The following is a 6,000-nucleotide window of genomic DNA, read 5'->3' as shown; positions in this document are numbered from 1 at the left end:
ACGTGAAGATTTCAATTATATTACGTCTTGGTTAGACAGCGGTTCCTAAATCAGATACTGGATTGTAAGAAGTACCCAGGAGCACATATAGACTCAGATCACAGTGTAGTAGTGATGAAGAGTAGGCTCAGTTTAAGAGATTAGTCAGGAAGAACCAATGCGCAAAGAAGTGGGACGCGGAAGTACTGAGGAATCACTAGGTGTACTTGAAGTTCTCTAAGGCTGTAGATACAGCAATAAGGATTAGGTCAGTAGGCAGTACAGTTGAAGGGAAATGGACATTCTAAAAAGGGCAATCACATAAGTTGAAAAGAAAAACATAGGTTCAATGAAGATAACTACGAAGAAACCATGAGTAACTGAAGAAATATTTCAGCTGATCGACGAAAGAAGGTGGTACCAAAATGTTCAGGGAAATTCAGGCGTACATAAATACAAGACACTGGGGAATGAAATAAATAGGAAATGCAGAGAAGCTAAGGCGAAATGGCTGCATGAAAACAGTGAAGAAATTGAAAAAGAAATGATGGTCGGAAGGACTGACTCAGCATATCGTAGAGTCAAAACAACGTTCGGTGAAATTAAAAGTAATAATGGTAACATTAAGAATGCAATGGGAATTCCACTGATAAATGCAGAGGAGAATGCGGATAGGTGGAAAGAGTACGTGGAAGGCCTCTATGAGGGTGAAGATTTGTCTGATGTGATAGAAGAAGAAACAGGAGTCGATTTAGAAGAGATAGGGTATCCAGTATTAAAATCAGAATGTATAAGAACTTTGGAGGACTTCAGATCAAATATGGCAGAAGGGACAGATAACATTCTATCAGAATTTCTAAAATCATTGGCAGAAGTGTAAACAAAACGACTATTCACGTTGGTGTGTAGAATATATGAGTCTGTCGTCATACCACCTGACTTTCGGAGAAGCATCATCCACACAATTCCGAAGACGGCAAGAGCTGCCGAGTGCGGCCAAGTGCGAGAATTACCGCACAGTTTAACAGCTCATGCATCCATGTTGCTTACAAGAATAATATACAGAAGAATGGAAAAGAAAATTGAGGATATGTTAGATGGCGATCAGTTTGGCTTTAGGAAAGGTAAGGTTCCGGAGGTGCAAATCTGACGTTGAGGTTGATAATGGAAGCAAGACTAAAGAAACATCAAGACACGTTCCTAGGATTTGTCGACCTGGAAGAAGCGTTCGACAATGTAAAATCGTGCAAGATGTTAGAAATTTTGAGAAAAATATGGATAATCTATAGGGAGAGACGGGTAATGTACAATATGAACAAGAGTCAAGAGGGAGTAATAAAAGTGGACGATCAAGAACGAAGTGCTCGGGGTAAAACGGATGTAAGACAGAGATGTAGTCTTTCACCCCTACTGTTCAATCTGTATATCGAAGAAGCAATGACGGAAATAAAAGAAAGGTTCAGAAATGGGATTACAATTCAATACGATTCGCTGATGACATTGCTGTCGGGAGTGAAAGTGAAGAAGAATTCCAGGATCTGTTGAATGGAATGGACAATCTAACGAGTACAGAATATGCACTGAGAGTGAATCGAAGAAAGACGAAAGTAATGAGAAGTAGCAGAAACGAGACCAGCGAGAAACTTAACATTAGCGTTGACGGTGTCGAAGTAGATGAAGTTGAGGAATTCTGCTACCTTGGAAGTAAAATAACAAATAACGGACGGAGCAAGGAGGATATCAAAAGCAGACTGGCACTGACAAAAAGGGCATTCGTGGCCAAGAGAAGTTGACTAGTATCAAACATAGACCATAATTCGAGGAAGAAATTTCTGAGAATGTACGTCTGGAGTACAGTATTGTACGGTAGTGAAACATGGACTGTTCTAAAACCGGAACAGAAGAGTATCGAAGCTCAAAATAGCTCAAATGGCTCTGAGCACTATGGGACTTAACATCTGAGGTCATCAGTCCCCTAAAGCTCAAAACTACTTAAATCTAACTAACCTAAGGACTTCACACACCTCCATGCCCCTGGCAGGTTTCGAACCTGCGACCGTAGCGGTCGCGCGCTTCCAGACTGAAGCGCCTAGAACCGTTCGGCCACACTGGCCGGCAGTATCGAAGCATCTGAGATGTGTTGCTGCAGACGAATGATGAAAATTAGGTGGACTGATAAGGTAAGGGATGAGGAAGTTCTGCGAGGAATCGGAGAGGAAAGAAACATGTGGAAAACACTGATAAGGAAAAGGGACAGGGTGATAGGACGTCTGATAAAACATGAGGGAATGACTTCCATGGTACTAGAGGGAGCTGTTGAGGGCAAAATCTGTAGAGAAAGGCAGAGATTGGAATACATCCAGCAAATGGCTGAGCACGTAGGTTGCAAGTGCTACTCTGAAATGAAGAGGTTGGCACAGGAGAGGAGTCTGTGGCTGGCCGCATCAAACCAGTCAGAAGACTGACGACTCAAGGAAGATGGTGTAGAACTGGCACCGTATAGTGTGATACTTCGTGTTGCCAAGTACTGAAAATGGATCCACAGGGTTAAAAATTAATTCTGCAACAATAAAAAAGCATTTTGGTAAACTAAAGTATCGTTTATTTACTACTGAATACATATTTCTCATTAATATCAAAAAGCAACACACATATCGTAGAACGTAAATGAAAATAGTATTTTCCCTTCCATTTGTTTACTTGGTTCGCCAACATATTACAAAAAAGTTAGCAGTAATATAATTAATATTAGTATAAAATTTATTTTTCTAAAATAGACGATTATACTATACTTAAAAATAACTAAGTGGAAAATTAATCTAAAAGTCCTAGAAAACGCATGGTTCAAACACAGAATACATAGCCTAGATATAAATGTCTCTATGGCAACTTCTAAGCATATGACCTGAGCTTGAGGAACGAATGTAACTCTTCGACTCACATGTCTGAGTGTTAAAACTCATATTTACGCAGAACTGGGGAGATTATTATCCAAACCCATATTTACGCAGAACTGGGGAGATTATTATCCAGAAAGTAATAATCAAAAATGAACAGGGTAATACGTGTATGACTAGAATTAAATTACCACTCTTGAGTGTCATCCACTACAAAGAGAGTGGTGGTATAACTATAATGCAATGTGATCTTACATATGGAAACAGTAGCTTCTATTTCTTAAGATACCGCTACATTAGTAATTCATTTAAAAGGTGGAAGTGAGATTATCAACGAGAAAATGAGAACTGCTGACACACGTTAACACACGTAGAAAGAGAAGAACAAAACTCTAATATGTTAACATCACATCAAGCATAAGAGTAAGAAACAAATAAATAAGAGTAAAAACTAAAAGGAAAGGGAGCAGCAGACAAATGGGTCTACTGAAGCACTGCTCGTTTCAGGGTTTCCTGCCATCCAGTGCCCGCTATGAACGTCAATGACGTATACTTTTTACATCAGTACCAGGAAACGTCGTTTAACAGAGGAAAACGTATTCATCATCTTAAATACATTTTGGACTGTTAAATATCAAACTAATTTACTTTAATAAACGTCAGTTTGTTTGGTACTACGTTTTAGTTGACGTAACAGTGGATAAATTATCGAAATTGTTACTACTGCTTCTGTCCCACCATAAGAGAGAAGAGCCATTTGCCGCAGTTGATTGAAAAGATTTGAAACTTCGTGGCGGTTTAAAACTGAGTGTTGCAACGGAATTCGAACCCAGAGACTTGACCTTTGCTGCCAGGACTTGGGCACACTCATGACCCGCTCTCACCATTTAAATGTCCATATTTTTTTCATTTCATTTACCTTTAAGTTTAAAAAACTAAATAAAAAAATCTAATATGAGAGCTAAGTTTCCGCGCCCATTGCATCTTCAGTAAATCTTCTCCGGTTATGTGACCGCGAAATCATTTTGCTTTACAGACCATGTCTGGGCCACCATCTTGATGAATTCGACTTGCAAAAAGGAATAGTAAACAGGCTAGAAGGTTCTTTGTTCTTAAATGTGCGTATTGATGAACACCTAAACTGGTAAAGCCATACAGTAGACTGGCTTAAACGTTTAGATTCGGCTTCTTTCCCATAAAAATAGTTGAAAACTTTGTGGATGTGGAAGTCAATGAGTTTACATATTTTACATTTTTTTCAATCATTGGTGACGGGATAATGTTCTGGCGTAACTTCTCAGTTAGTCAAAAAGTAATCACTGCAAGAAAGAAAGTAGTTAGATTTTTGTGTGTGCTTATCGAACGTGTAACCTTCAGGTATCACTTTAGGCAGTTGGGAGTATTAACTGCAACCTCACGGCTCATTTATTGAAATGAAATTCATCAACAAATCATCTATATTCAAGATATTCTCAAGTACAGCACTAGAATCTAAGTTGGGCACGGAGAGGGGTGAAATACACAGCAATAAAATCTTTGATAATCGATCCATGGCCATAAAATAAAATCGCCATTTTTTTCGTTTTCCGTCGTTCCTTAGTTGTTTCAAAATTCATGGAAGTATGGTTTGTCTAGTCAGCTAAAAGAAAGGCGGTTTGTTTTTTGGAAAGAACAAACTGCCTTTCATCTAGTTGCAGAGACCGCACTCATTTCCATGAATGAAATAAAATGTATAACAAATAGCGGAAGTATTTAAAAGGTAGGTTAAACATGTTTTCACGTAGAAGCTACTTCTGTACCACTGAGTAATTCTTGAACTGAAATAATTATTTTTTTATCCAGAAGAAATCCTAAAAATGGTCAGATTTTTAATTGCTTTTGATATGTGTTCCATTTGTGTTCATTGACACGTACCAAATCATTACGTTTATCGCAAATATGATACATGGAGCTCTTAACTAAGTAATTAACTAACAATGGCGGAAACAATGTTCAGTAAAATGTGTAATGAATAAGAGAAACGAAACAGTGAGTAGCTCCGGTAATTCCTTTCACATATAAAACACAAAAAATGCCTCTATGAGAAATGTTAAACTAGAGGAAACTAAAATATAGCTAGGTGTAATGAAATGGTATGCAGTCCGACGAAGTGCTCTGGGACAAATTATGAGCTTTCGAGAATACAAATTCATAGAGAAACATGATTCATCTTTAGGGAAGCGTTCCTGGGTAAAATGATACTAATAAAATGTTAAATTATATTTATAATAAATTAGATTTGTTATAATGATTGTGATTCTGATCAGTGTATTTCACCTGTCCAATGACGCATACGGTGGAAGAAATCTATGCACATGCTGCATAAAGAAGTTTAAAAGATGCTTGCATGCATATAACCAGATGAAATACGAAAAGCATCTGAAACTAAAAACAAAATTAAATGGTCCTCAATCTACAGATACTGATATAGTCGTTGTTCTTCCAGTATTCGTTTTCTTTTGCATCATATCATGTGCTCGAAACGTCTAAAGATATACACAGTATTAGTTAGCGTAGCATCTCCCAAACAAACAGATGTAAGGGAATGATGTGCGTCTCGATTGTACGTTTTTGTCAAGACAGAGTTCATCTGAGATCAACTACAGCCTAATTTATGAAATTGGTAATTACACAGAACTCTGCTTTTATCATGTCAATTAATGATAGCTGCAATGCGAGACTAGCCACAAATTTTTTCAGCAGTCTCTACTTGTCCTGATGTGGATCATCGTACACAGTTAGGAACATAATGAAGAGTATGATGCCAAATGTTCTTGGTTACTAGTTTCGCGTCATTTTTGTAGAATACTCAGACTCGACGTTTTGGCATTCCTGTTGTTGTGTGAACTGGCTTCAGAGTGAGGCGCAGTCATTAATTTAAGGATAATATTGCACGTGTTTACCACCACATATATTGATGAGCAGCTGTTGAGCGACGTTGCAATCGCTCACTGGGATGCAAGAGGTTGGAAGGCGGGTTACTACCGTCACCTTGTTTCTGTTTATGCTGATCTTTGCATACGCCACTAGTGTCATCATAGGACTGGAGCTAGGGAGCTATGCCGCCACTAGTTCAAAGCCGTCA

This window comes from Schistocerca gregaria, chromosome 4, assembly GCF_023897955.1.
Source record: "Schistocerca gregaria isolate iqSchGreg1 chromosome 4, iqSchGreg1.2, whole genome shotgun sequence".
Lineage (NCBI taxonomy): Eukaryota > Metazoa > Arthropoda > Insecta > Orthoptera > Acrididae > Schistocerca > Schistocerca gregaria.
This window is presented reverse-complemented; position numbering follows the sequence as displayed.